This window comes from Parasteatoda tepidariorum, chromosome 2 (genome assembly GCF_982258835.1).
Source record: "Parasteatoda tepidariorum strain Cologne lab strain chromosome 2, Ptep-v5.0, whole genome shotgun sequence".
NCBI classification, from domain to species: domain Eukaryota; kingdom Metazoa; phylum Arthropoda; class Arachnida; order Araneae; family Theridiidae; genus Parasteatoda; species Parasteatoda tepidariorum.
In genome coordinates, this window is record NC_141756.1 from 56,568,974 (window position 1) to 56,584,542 (window position 15,569).

The 15,569-nt window shown below is 25.8% G+C and overlaps 1 protein-coding gene across 1 annotated transcript in view; it reads left to right on the forward strand.

The window, feature by feature from the left end:
* IA-2 (tyrosine phosphatase IA-2) overlaps positions 1-15,569 on the forward strand; it is a 357,746-nt gene that overhangs the window by 25,739 nt on the left and 316,438 nt on the right. The window lies entirely within an intron of this gene.

Here is a 15,569-nt window from a genome sequence, read left to right on the forward strand (position 1 = left end):
ATCTTATTATTTTAGTAAAATATAGCTTTGAAAATTTGATGCAAAATTAATTATTGTTTACACTTTAATTTACAATATTGACGAGAATTTATTTCTTGAAGTTGATTAAATATGCAGAATTTTGAAAGTGATTTTAAATATTTATTTTTGATATTTATTTGTCAGTTGTCAATTTTAAAAGAGTTATTTCAAAATCGAGTTCTAACTTATAGGTTAAAAAGAAAAAATATAAATAAAATAAATCATTTTATTTTAGCGAGCACCAATTCTAAAGAAAATAATCTACAATAGATAAAAGTAGAACAAACTCAATTTAAGTTTTAATTATTATTTAATGTTTTGAAAAATACAAGGAATAGAATAAAATCGATTATAGTGAAATTAATACTGTATTTAAATGGAAAGGTCTTTATTAAAAAAATTGAGAGAAAATAATTTCATTGATCCACAGCGCAAATCAAATCAAACTCTGCGTCCATAAAAAGCAATTTCTTTACCGCTAGGCCACTGCATTGTTGTCAAACTTATAACATAATTACTATTTGCAGTAGTATCATTTTAATAATAGGCTAATTTTGAAATTGAATGGCCTGTAAGCTCTTTTTTATTTTAAGGGAAAAATACAAAATGCACATAAAATATACCAGGTTCCATTTCAAAGTTAATTTTCCAAATCTTACTGCCATTACTTAGTAAGATCCCCAAACATACTTATTTAGTACGTAGCCAAGATATGTACAGATAGTTCTAAAATATTCTTAAGTATTACTAGTTCTCTAGGGGTATTAGTGTAAGTACGAGTGTTAATATAGCATCATTCAAAGTATTATTTAGAGGTTAACCTTTGTTTAGGTAGCTTAGGGGATAGTTAGGAAGTTAAAGTTTTTTAAAACAAGACTTTTGCTTTTTTGGAAAACATTATATGCTATCATCTGTTTTATTTTTAGCAAGCAATCTGATATCAAGCGAAATACTAAAAAAGCATCAAAAATTACAGAAAAAAATATTGAAACCCACTCTCTGAAAGGAGAAAATAATACACTTATTTTTTTAACTGAAACTGTCGGCAATCTCAAGTATTTAGTTAAAAGCTATTTATTTCAAATTTGACAAATCTGTTTTTTTCACCTGGCATGCAAAATTTCTTGATTTCTAATAAATTTACTCAGCACTTAAATTTTGGTAAATATTATATAAAGGTGTTTTGGTCAAAATAATTTGTTTCAACAAAAATTCAGAAACTCAAGTTTTTATTTAATTTAAAAAAAAATTTTCTTCAGATTCTTTGATCTTGTATATCATATATTATCTGCCTATTAAGAGAAGTTTCAAGTCATTAGTTTGATTTTTATGACTTTTAGTATGAGAGGGAAGATGCTATAGTACATTTTTCTTCAAATTTTAGTTCCAAAAAATTAATTTATAAAAATTCTATAAAAGCGTTTGTTTACTAACTAACTAATTATTTAACTAATTCTAGTGTTAGAGTAAATATTCTGTGTTTCAGATTCATTCCTAAGTTAAATTCTACACTGTAAAAAATTTGGAGTAAAGTAGTTACCACTATTTTTGATGTTAAGGAAAACTAATTTATGTATGTAGTTAATTTATTTATTTGTTTTTTCGCTCTTATATTTTTTATTTATTTCTACATGTATTATGTGTTTGTTTAGTGACAACACATATTTTTATGGGCATAAGAGTCCATTTACAGCTACATTTCAAATACATTCCGTTTAAAAAACAACATTTTAGTAACATATTTGAATTCATTCTTTTAAACGATTTGCATTTTATCAATTTTATCTAATTTTTGCAAGATAAATCGAGAGAGATTGGTACTTAAAAATGCAATTGTTGAAATTTTATAGTTGAGAATAAAAATTTGTAACAGTTTTATATATTAGTTGCAAATGCATTTTAAAGTACCTAATTGTAGTTATCATGCTAAAAAAATATTTAAAAGTGACAAAATTAAAATTGTTTTAAAGGATTAGGGAGAATTAAATTCTAGTAATGTGCTTACTTTTTAAAGGAAATACTGTGGAAGGTAACTATTAAATTGATTCTTATTCATTTAAAATATATGTTGTTTATAAATAAAAGCACAATATAAGTAAAATCAAATTATAAAGAAAAATACAACGACAAAAATAAGTAAAAATGTAACTACATGACCAGAGAAACTTTTACTTTATCTCAATACCAAAATTGGAGACAACTTCTTTACACCAATTTTTTATAGTATAAATAAGTTTTAGAAAATCAAAAAAACTGTGCATTGATGCTTTCTTAATGAAATCAAAATCTCTAGACCCTTTAAAAGTGTTAGTGAATTTTTTCTTGTAATGAGACCAAGAAATCTAAACGTTTAAGTGTCAATTATCATTTTACTATCTTTGGTAAGGATTTAGTTTTGAAACATTGTGAATTGTGCTACTGCCATATTACGAGAAGTAATTAAGTTCTGCTCCTTGTTCAAATTCATTTCACATAATGAATCTGTTGCGTTAATATGTCTGCGTTGTTTAATTACGAACAGATAATTAGTTTGTCTCTCTTTCTCTTCTAATTCAATGAGGAAAAGTTTTAAATGCTAATGAGCACATTTTTAGCAAGAAATCATACATGGTTCTTTACTAACTCTTTTATAAACTTAATAATTACGAACAAATAATTCTTCTTAAATGATTTGTTAAAAATAATTATAAAGTCATTAATTATTTTAAAAGTATCGAGTTTTTTTAACTTCTAATTTGCAAGAAAAGTGAAAAATTTAATATCTGATAATTTTAAATTTTATTCAAACTAATTATATTAACAATTGCAAAAATATAGTTTCTGTGAATAATTGTGCTTATAGTGTATTTAATTACTGTTGAAATTTAATAATTTCTTTGAGTTTCAAACAAATATAATTGAACCTTATATAACATAAAACATGTGTCATGTAATGAATACCGGATTAAATATTGGTGTTTTTTTTGCACATGTATTATTTCTTTCGTTATTAAATATTTGTCATCTTCATATTACCATTTTTTATAAACTAGGATATTATTGAAAAATTATCTAATATTTCATTTCTAGCCTCCCCCCTTCCCAAAATAAAGATAATTAATTACAAATGAGTTTTTTCTCCACACATTGTTTAACAGACCTTTTCACATTTAAAGTGCTAAAATCTAAAATTTATCCATTTACACAAATATGTTTTTGTCAATACTACTTTCAGCATATTTAGCTCCATGCTCATTCTTAAAGTTTCCTAAAATGTTCTACTGAAAGTATTTTTCTTGCTTTTTTAATTGTTTCTAAACAGAATAACGTAAAGACAAGTAACAAATAACAATGTAATTGTAAAGGCAGGTAACAATTTTTTTGTATTACCTTGTAGTAATGCAAAGAGTTGAAGATATTTAAGTTTAAAATAAGAAATACTCGTTTCATCATGATGAAAAAAAATAGGTGTAGTGTTATAACTGAAATAGAGAAGTTCAAAATTTAGATTAACCAAATTATCAAAATAAATTTTAAATACTTTATATTTTTGAAAGCATATTAAATGTATTTAACGAAACTTCTTTTATTGGTACATGGTTAAAGCAATAATTAGTTAGGCACTTGCCATCGTAATTTATTCTATCACAACAACACCATTATCTCATTATTTATTATAGCAATCATGAACTCTTATTTCTTTAGTATAAGTAGAATTTGCACCAATAAATATATGGATTTTCTGTATTAAAATTCCAAAATATCTAGAATTTTTTCATAAGGTAAGATTTAAACAGTCTTTATAAATTCACCAAATTCAGTTCATTCAAATTATTCAGCTAATTAACCAAAATAACATGCATACAAATACATATATGTAACGATTGTATACAAATACATGCATACAAATTTTTTTAGTGCGAACTAATATCGGTTAAACTATCAGATGTAAAAAATTCAAACTTAAACAGAAGTAGAAAAAAACTAGAATTTTTCATAATAATTGATACAAAAAAAAATCGTCGTGTCGCTTAATTTTCAAATGTTTTGACTTTTACGCTGTTAAACTATTATAAACTATCTGTTATCACTTAGTGTTTTATTTATAATTATTTAGAGACATAAATGGTTTTCTTTTGGTTCATAAATCTTTTGGTTTTCCACATTACACATTATTATAAATTCATTCAAATGCAGAAATAAAAGAATTAATAACCATGTGTATCAAAATTATCACGAATTGAAGTATAACTCTATAAACAACGCATTTCGATCACTTGTGCTGCTTGTTTAGAAAAACAAGAAATTGTTCTTTGTTTTCTTCTATTTGTGGGGTGTGCCCTCTGTTCACTTGACCAAGTACCGATTAACGATCTTCCTTCCCTAGTTGGATTCTGGGTCTTTTACATCAATCATGTCGGGAACCGAGAAAGGCAATGATGTGATCGATAAAACGGTTTAAGCTGAAAAACATTCCGTATGATCTATGTTTTAACATGATTTTTTCTATATAATTTATCTCTTTTTGTCAATTGTACGAAAAGTTATGTTTTTTAAATTATTTTATACCTCTTTGATTGTAGATGGCGTTTATTTTTTTTTTTTTTAATAACCGTCGTTGAACAGCCGACCCAATGTTTGGGTTTACCACTACTAATGTTCAACTCCGTAGCCTTGTAATTTTGAACCCAATCCAGAAGACAAGGGAACTCCTGGATGAAGTATTGGGAGAAGTTTGCTTTCGTGGAGGACTTTTTTGATGGAACTAACCCGCATTTGCGTTACATGGAGAGGAAGACCACGAGAACCTCCCACGGTTAGCCTGATGGCAAAGGTTACTCTAAATTATGATTCGTCTACCACTGAAAATATTTCTTGTCAGCACTGTGATAAGTACAAGCCGGATGCGGATTCATATCCACCAGCCATCGGTGGGATTCGAACGTGGTTCACTTTATTGGAAGGCGAACGCTCTATCCCCAGAAAACTGATGGTTTGCATTATTAATAAACTTCATTTCAGTTGATGCAAATTTAAATTTGGAATTTATAATTAAATTTTCTAACAGCCACTAATATTTGACGTTTTATGTGATACCGTCGTTATTATCTATATAGATGACACTACTTGTAAAAGATTTTTATACCACTTAAACTGTAGATGGTGTATGTATCGAACTGATAGTTTGCATATTTATGCACTTTTAATCATAATTTAAATTTTGAAATTATGACTAAAAAAAAATATTATCCACTAATATTTGACGTTTTACATGATATCGTCGCTATTATCTGTACAGATGCCACTTCTTGTTAAAGATTATTTGTAGTTGCAGCGATATAGCAATTGATTTTGCAACTGTTGGCAGGAATTATTTTAACTATACAAAAACGTAATATTTTTAAATATTTTTTTTGGATTTTTATATACGTTTTATAGATAATTATCTGCATATAGTGGTGTAGAGACCCTTATAAAAGATTATCTTAAATAAAATAAAAATGTTAATATATGTATACATGTTAATATATGTTTTTAAAAAAATTAGTTTGTGAATCAAACCAACTCACAACTTAAAGATAATATTATTATGAATTAGTCTTAACAAAATCAAAGTGAATAGAAGTTAAATATGTTAAAATTATTTTATACAATTAAAAGATTTGTGTCATTTTTCTTATATAAACATAAATATCATTTTTATACAACTGAAAACATATACCGCTTATAACAGTTAACATGATCAGTTTGTTAAATCCTTATCAATCCAAGAAGAAGATACTCGGCAAATAATCTACTATAAACTTGCACTTCTGTAGGATCTGTGGTCCATAGCTAGGCCTAGTTAGGCTGCGATTTCCGCAATCATATAACGAAAATTAATAAATGTCATATCTTCAAAATATTATTTTGATAAATCATGAAATTCACTCATTGTGTGTAATTGGAGTCTTATGTCATTGATTATATCACATCTAATAAAAATAAAATCCCAAAATGGTTTCATGTTCCAAAATTTACGGAGTATTTAAAATCAACAAAATTACGTCATCTTTTCTGTTGAAAACTAAAAATAGAGTAAATGTATTTGATTTTGTGTAACCTTTATCAATTATTGCTGTTTAGATTTAACTACACTCTTTTAAGTGTGTATAAACACTCCTTTTCACATTAACTTGAAATAATATACACTTTTTTAAAACCAAATTTAGGTAGGTATTGCACCACAGTTTTTACAGCGATAGATTGAGCATTTTAAAGCAAACATTAGGGATTTTGAAATGCCTAAAAATTATTCTAAAATATTTTACTTTTTGATAAAAATAAATACTGGTTATACAATTTAAAATCAGTTTCAAACTATTAAATTTGTGAGGATTTTAAAAACTAAATTTTTTGATTGCAAAAGTTTATTTGTACTTATGAAATTTTCATTTATTATCATACAATGTCATTTATTTATTATCATATAATACCTTAGCAATGCTTTATTTTTATCACTTTAAAGGGAAGTGAAAACAAAAATATGGAGTCAAATGTTAATATTATTCTAAAAGATTTCACTGCAAAATAAACGTCGTGTACTAAACAATCACGTTTTTTCTGAATATATGGTTGGAAAATGTTCTAAAAATATCTGCTAGATAAAACTGAGATAAGTTGTTGAATATAAAGGAAAATTGCATTATTCAATTGGCGTTTTAAAGGAAAAATACTTTTTAAATATTAACAAAATATTGATTTTGCTCAAAGAGAAAGATATTTATTATATTTTATTGAATTGAACTGCAATTAAATTAGTAAAATTATATAAAAATATAATATTATTAATTTATAAATAGCATGTGCTATAAAAATGTGTGCATTCATTTAAATATTTTTTTATAGATATTTTGTTTAAAAATATTTATAATTAATTTCATAAGTTAATATTTATTAAATACTTATATTTAATAAACAGTTTAAAGAAACTATAGTGTGATTATAATGAGATAATATGATGATCAGAAAGAAATTATAGTGTATACATAAATCTTAAATTTTTTACATATACAATTTTGTTGTGTTACATTTTTATACAATCTTGCTAAATTTTAAAAAGGAATTTTACTTTCGTATCATATTTTTTACAGAAAATAAGCTGCGATATGCTGTTGTTGTTAATTTACGTCGCACTACAGCTGCACAATGGGCTATTGGCGACGGTCTGGGAAACATCCCGGAGGATGATCCGTAGACATGCTATCACAATTTTGATCCTCTGCGGAGGGGATGGCACCCCCGCTTCGGTAGCCCGACGACCTGCGCGCGAAGTCGAGCACTTTACGGTAGCACAGTTTAACGAGGACCAATACCGCACACCCTCGGTCCCTACGCAGACTGATCCAAGTGGTCACGCACCCGCACACTGACCGCAGCCAGTGATGCTTGACTTCGGTGATCTGCTGGGAACCGTGTCTTAACGATCAGTCCACTGCGGGACACTGCGGTATGCATAAAAGCATTAAGATTAAATCTTAATATTTTTAAAGTTGAAGTAATGAAAATTTAGTTGAAGTGATCAATAAAATTTTACACTAAAAAGTATAAAGCGTAACTGATTCAGAATGCATACATTTAAAATAATATTTGTATTTTGTAAATTACCTGTAATCTGATTTGAAAAATACACTGGATTATTTTTTTATACATTTGATTTATTTCAATATAAAAGAACTATCAATTTTAATATTTTCATGTTTGCTCTAGTTTAGGTAAAATATATTTTCAGTCGATATCTGCATAAAAAAGTGCTTAAATTATTTACTTGAATTCTAAACTGATTAGAATTACTAAATCTGTTTATATTTGAAATATAAGATCAAATTTGATATGAACTTCAATGCTACGAAGTAACTTGGCTAAACTAGCTATATTTGAAAAATAAATTCGAGATCAATTCTTATAATAACGACTTTATGAAACTTGAAAATAAATCAAAAACTGTTTTATGGTAAGGTTTAATGGTACATATTTTTGATCAAAATTCAAATTGAGAAAAGTCACCAAGTTATATTGCATTATGAAAAATTTGACTTAAAATATATATAAGATAATTGTTAGTAATAAGCTTGCAAGTGTTTTGTACCTTAGTAATCATTGGTTCCTTGTACCTCAGTAATAAAAATAATTTCTTCTATCTTAGTAAAAGTAGTGCCTTACAAGTTACAAGCTTTTTCACATTTTTCAATCGCAGTTTTTGTACATCAACACATTTTTTCTTATTGTTGTGTAAAAAAGCTATAGATGCCATGCATTTGAATTGCTATTTAATCTATAACACTAGTTCTGAAACTGTTTAACTTTGAAGGAATATTTCTAATAGAAATTTAGTTTTAAAATTATTAGATATTATAAGTAGAAATTTGATTTCATGAAGCCGCATTTTTTGTTTTATTTTAATTAAAAATACAAAATTAAAATATTATTTTTATTTCATGCGTTGAAGTGACTGATTCTTAAAAATGTAACTTGCAAACATCAAACCACTTCAAATGGCTACAAATTTTATTGATAACGTAATTAAATTTTCTTTTAATATTTACGTTAGAAAACACATTGCATTGATTTTTTCTCCATTATAATTGTCAATTTAAATTTTTTTATATTGGCTTCCTTTGCCTTAAAATATCCTTCCAAATTCTCTATTGGCCTTTGTACTTTTAAATAATTTTTATAACCATGGTTTGGACATATTAACTCTTTTAGCGGTTTATATACCATTAAAAAATGAAATAGATATAAAAAAATATAATTTTCTAAAATATTAGTTCATTCAGTATAGTCACAAAATATATTTTTAATTGAGATGAGCTTCATAATTTCCTCATTCATTAGATTTATGATTAGTCATTTAAAATAACTATCAGGTTTTTATAAAACTCTCAGCTTATTAAAAACACTTTTAATGTAATTTAATGAATAATATATTCCAGATTTTCTTTTTTCTCAAAATAAAATATTTAGTTTGATTGTTAATCATTTTACATTTTTACATATCATTTACATATACGATGTCTATTAATAAAAACTAAAGCCATTATCTTTGTTCTGATAAAATATTTCCTGTTTTTTCGATCGATAATTTCATCTTCTTATGATGAGAAAATATTTATTTGGCCAAGTTGGGTAAGAGAGGAGCACTATTTGCAAACACTGGAGAAAAATATCGATTAGAATCATTATAGAGCTTAGTGTTTACAAAAAAAAGAGATTGATCTTGCTTTTGTAACTTTAGAAGTTGTTTTAATGTATGATGCAGCAAAATTAAAGTAGAAGTTTCCTAATTTTAAACAAAGGGTTTGATTTATGTAAGTTATTATTTGCAAATTTTTATTTATGTATTAAGCATTATTATGGCATACGCAAATTTTACTATTATTAGAGCATGTTTTCAAAGATGTTGTTCACGTGAATTGCGTATTTAAATGATTTAATTAATTTGAAATGATTTGAAACTGTTAATCAGATACAATATTATAATCATATTTATCTCAGTTATAAATTTATTTAGGAAACATCGTCACGAATCTATGCATTTTAACAACTTTTCTAACATCTTCTATTAAAAATCATTTATAAAGATATTCTACTTACGTTCTATAATACAACATAAAACTCTTTCACAATAAAATTGCGAAACTAAAACAGACATTTATGTTCATAAAGTTAAATAAAAGCGGTATTTCCTTATTTTAAATTGAACAAAATGTATACACTGTAAAAAATTAGGATCAAATTACTATTAAAAAACTTGGTTCTCAGTGTTTCAGTACTTCTTACTACAAAATCCATATTTACGGTAAAATTTTACGGACTAAAATATATGATAAACCGTAATTTTTACAGTAAAAGATAGAATAAAACCACAGCACTTAAGTGAATACTACTGTAAAAATGTCATAACGGTATAAAATTTTAGGGTAAATATAAACTTTACTGTGAAAGGGATGCTACACTCAACGTGCCAGTACTTTTTTCTGTAATTTTATACAGAATATTTTTGTACAATATTGGAAGTGCAGTGCTCGATGATTGAAAAGTACTATACAACTTAATTATTAATTATATTGCATATAAACATTCCTTATTTATATCTACTCTTAGAAAATCTAGCAAAACAATGAGATAAATGGTTAAAAAAAGTTTCGTAAAAAGTATTGAAAATATTTTATTTTTATTTTTTTTGAAATATATGTTTATGTATTCTTAAAAATATCAAATTCAATTTAATATTAAAGCTAATGCTATCAATTATTAAAAATCTTACAACATACTTTTCGATACTAAGTTTAAAATGTAAAACTTAATATAATGTAAAACTTAATAAAATGCAAAACTTAATATAATGTTAATGTAAAACATAAATATAGTGTTATTATTATAAAAAATTTCTAAGCTACTTTTCACTTAATGCATGAAACGAAAATTCTTTTGAATTTTTCAAAGCTTTGATCTTTCCAAGAGTATATAACTCAATTGAGAATAAATAAATCTCTCAAAAAGTATTTTAGTAAATATTTTAAAGAAATTTATACAGATAATGTGTAAAAAAAAAGGGTGCGACTAATATATATACCTTATCAAAAAATTCACTCATTTTTATTTAATTTTTCTTGTACGAACACTAAACAGCATTTTTAAGGATAAAAACATGTTTGTTTAAAAAACATGTATATTTTACCGCTAATGTGTATAATTCAATTATTTCATAGAATAAATAGGTATTTTATTAAATAACTAGACAAGTCAGTTAAAGTATATAATAGATGAAAAATTTTATACTTTCACTAGTTATTCTATGAAATAACCAGTTATTCTAAGTAAACTATGCACAGATAAAGTGAAAAATGACCAATTTCAAAGTTATTTTATAAATTTATTTATTATGAATTGCTAAAAACTCTCGAAAAATAAATTTTATCCCTATTGCGGATTATTACTTGATAAATAATAAGGAAAATCAGATGATATAATTTAATATTGCTCATATTAATAACTGCATCTAAAGGTAGCATATGCACACATCATTGCAGAGCAGGTGTAAGCAGTTCAAAACTGTCTAAAAGTAGCTTTTTCAAAGAACTTTCGTGTTCCATATTTCATACTTTAACGAACAAGTAATCGTTATTCTATGGAATACCTAGTTAAATCATAGAATTTAATAATTTATATACTTAATTAAATAACGGATATAATAATTATAATAATTAAATAACGGATTTTGGGCTTTAACGGTAATATATATATAGTGCTATAGTAATCATTTAGTGATCCTAAAAGATGAACAAAGAAACCGATCTCCATTTTATTCCTATTACAATATGTGTTCTTTTTTTATTTTTCAGAGGTTAGTGGCAACCATAATAAATAGTTATTCGGTGTGTTATTTCATGAGTCTAGGAAATGAACAGTCGTTGACAAAACTTTCTTTTCTCGAGGGAGAAATATTGTCCTTTCGTCACAGTGAAACAACAGTCTCGTTTTACTGTTTTCAAGAATATTTTGGGAGAGCAGTAGTTGACACAAAACTCCACTACAGCCTTGTTATCATTTTCTTTTATGGAAAACAAATAATGTTACTTTACGACTAAAGTAACATTAGTTGAAAATACTGGATTTCTTATTTTAGAAATATTTTTTTGCCAATCTATTTTAAAAGTCAAAGAAAAATATTTCGCTTTTATTTTGCGTTTTACGAAAGTGACACCTCTTCTTTCCATAATTAATTTGCAAAGTAATAATATTTCAAGCTTAATTTTAAAGTTTATTTTGTATTTGTTTAGTTTGTATTTTTATTTTGTTACTTTGTTGACTGGTCCAATTTTAACTTTATATTTTTAAAGAGTAACAGTAATTCAAAACGACTAGTATACAAATACAAGAATAAGCATCTAAGAGAATTCTGACTCGGAATCTGCCAGTTCTGAAGAAGAAAATAATGAAATTGAACAAAGCGTTCATACTTATTTAAAACCCTTGCACCAATCTATTTTAAAAGTCAAAGAAAAATATTTCGCTTTTATTTTGCGTTTTACGAAAGTGACACCTCTTCTTTCCATAATTAATTTGCAAAGTAATAATATTTCAAGCTTAATTTTAAAGTTTATTTTGTATTTGTTTAGTTTGTATTTTTATTTTGTTACTTTGTTGACTGGTCCAATTTTAACTTTATATTTTTAAAGAGTAACAGTAATTCAAAACGACTAGTATACAAATACAAGAATAAGCATCTAAGAGAATTCTGACTCGGAATCTGCCAGTTCTGAAGAAGAAAATAATGAAATTGAACAAAGCGTTCATACTTATTTAAAACCCTTGCACCAATCTATTTTAAAAGTCAAAGAAAAATATTTCGCTTTTATTTTGCGTTTTACGAAAGTGACACCTCTTCTTTCCATAATTAATTTGCAAAGTAATAATATTTCAAGCTTAATTTTAAAGTTTATTTTGTATTTGTTTAGTTTGTATTTTTATTTTGTTACTTTGTTGACTGGTCCAATTTTAACTTTATATTTTTAAAGAGTAACAGTAATTCAAAACGACTAGTATACAAATACAAGAATAAGCATCTAAGAGAATTCTGACTCGGAATCTGCCAGTTCTGAAGAAGAAAATAATGAAATTGAACAAAGCGTTCATACTTATTTAAAACCCTTGCACCAATCTATTTTAAAAGTCAAAGAAAAATATTTCGCTTTTATTTTGCGTTTTACGAAAGTGACACCTCTTCTTTCCATAATTAATTTGCAAAGTAATAATATTTCAAGCTTAATTTTAAAGTTTATTTTGTATTTGTTTAGTTTGTATTTTTATTTTGTTACTTTGTTGACTGGTCCAATTTTAACTTTATATTTTTAAAGAGTAACAGTAATTCAAAACGACTAGTATACAAATACAAGAATAAGCATCTAAGAGAATTCTGACTCGGAATCTGCCAGTTCTGAGGAAGAAAATAATGAAATTGAACAAAGCGTTCATACTTATTTAAAACCCTTGCACCAATCTATTTTAAAAGTCAAAGAAAAATATTTCGCTTTTATTTTGCGTTTTACGAAAGTGACACCTCTTCTTTCCATAATTAATTTGCAAAGTAATAATATTTCAAGCTTAATTTTAAAGTTTATTTTGTATTTGTTTAGTTTGTATTTTTATTTTGTTACTTTGTTGACTGGTCCAATTTTAACTTTATATTTTTAAAGAGTAACAGTAATTCAAAACGACTAGTATACAAATACAAGAATAAGCATCTAAGAGAATTCTGACTCGGAATCTGCCAGTTCTGAAGAAGAAAATAATGAAATTGAACAAAGCGTTCATACTTATTTAAAACCCTTGCACCAATCTATTTTAAAAGTCAAAGAAAAATATTTCGCTTTTATTTTGCGTTTTACGAAAGTGACACCTCTTCTTTCCATAATTAATTTGCAAAGTAATAATATTTCAAGCTTAATTTTAAAGTTTATTTTGTATTTGTTTATTTTGTATTTTTATTTTGTTACTTTGTTGACTGGTCCAATTTTAACTTTATATTTTTAAAGAGTAACAGTAATTCAAAACGACTAGTATACAAATACAAGAATAAGCATCTAAGATAATTCTGACTCGGAATCTGCCAGTTCTGAGGAAGAAAATAATGAAATTGAACAAAGCGTTCATACTTATTTAAAACCCTTGCACTTGCACGCAGGAAACTTCTAAGAGGAGGAATATTTTACAAATAAGGCTTGCCATAGTTGTAAAAAACCGGTCTAAAATTAATTCATTTGGACTTGCTAACACATTTTTTTTAAAAGATTAATTGAAGTAATACTTTAGGTTTCTACTTAAAATTACTTTTTGTTCCCTTATATTTAAATCATAATTTAAGTTACTTAAATCGAAAATAATAAAAAAATTTCTCTGTTTATTTTTATGCATCGGCTGAAAAGATATGCTGAGGAAAAAAAAGTAGTTTACTATTAGAATTAATACTCTTTGGTGCTAATTTTGGTAAAATTAACAATAAAATATTGTTTTATAAAATGTAATCAAACTACATAAATGTGGTAAAATTTGGTAATTTTATAATTACTCAGAAGATTAACATGGAATGAATAGAAGATACACAGAAGAATAACTTTGAAACATGGCATGAACACTATTTATTTGTTTAAAATTTTTCTTTCCATCTTTTGTATTTTTCACAAAATGTGTGGCAATAAGGACTATTATTTTTAAAAACAAAATTCCTGGTAAACCGTTACCATGTGATCGGTAAAATTACCAAGTGAATATGTTTTAATGGTTTTATTACTAAAATCATGTTTTTTTTTACCAGAAATATTTTTACCATACAGTGGGGAAATTTTAATAGAATTTTCCATCCTTTGGAAAAGTAACAGTAACTCAAAACGACTTGTATGAAAATGCTGGATTTCGCTGCAAGGAAGATTCAAACATTTTCCCTTTCGGTTAAACTAGTTCTGAAGAAGAAAATTGTGAAAATTGAATAAAACGTTTATACCGATGTAAGACCCTTGAACTTATATGCATATAACTTCAAAAAGGAGGAATATTTTATAAATTAGCCAGTCATGGTTGTAAAAAAGTGGAAAAAAAACAGTTTCTAAATTGAATCTTTCAAAACGCTAACGAATCTTTCAAAATGCTTTTTTAAACTTCAATAAAATTAAATTTAATGATGCTTCTTAGAATTTTTTTTCCTTATATTTCAAGCAAAATTAAAGTAATGAAAATAAATATAAAAAAAATTACCCTGTTTCTTTATATTTACTAGCAACAGGTTAAAAAAAGGCGATACTAAAAATACAATAATTTTAAGATGTTTTAGAAAGAGCTTATCAATTTAATTCATCGCAGCTGAAGCTAGAAAAAAGCAAATCGAATTTAAAACGTTGACATTTATATTTTTTTACTCCAAAAAATGTTTGAACTAAAAAGTTCTTATACACAAGATTAATTTCCATGAATCATTTACATTTGTGAGTACAGCCAAGATCACATGTCTCCGCGTAGTGCTAAAGAATGTAATCTCTATATATTGAGATTATTGCTTTAGTGAATTATAATATTGATTCATCTATGCTGACTTATTTAATCCAGGGCTTAAAGAAAAGATAGAGAAGGGCTGGTTCATTCCTTACGCAAAACTGAAGCTACGATTCCCCACCTAATGACGTCACGCCACGCACAGATCTCGAAAATCACAACTGAAGGATATGAAAACTTTGCTGTTTATACTTTCTGTAAGAAATGAGTTGAAGGTTCCACACTTTTCTGATAATAGCTGTCAACCTTTACATTGCTAACAAATTATTTAAGTTTAAAAATATAGTATTCATACATTTTTTAGAGAATTAAAAAATAACAGTTTAAAGTTAGAAAAATTTCTCCATGGCTGTCGTCATTGATCATTATGGCTTTTAATTTTAATATATATATATATATATATATATATATATATATATATATATATATATATATATATATATATATATATATATATATATATATATATATATATATAT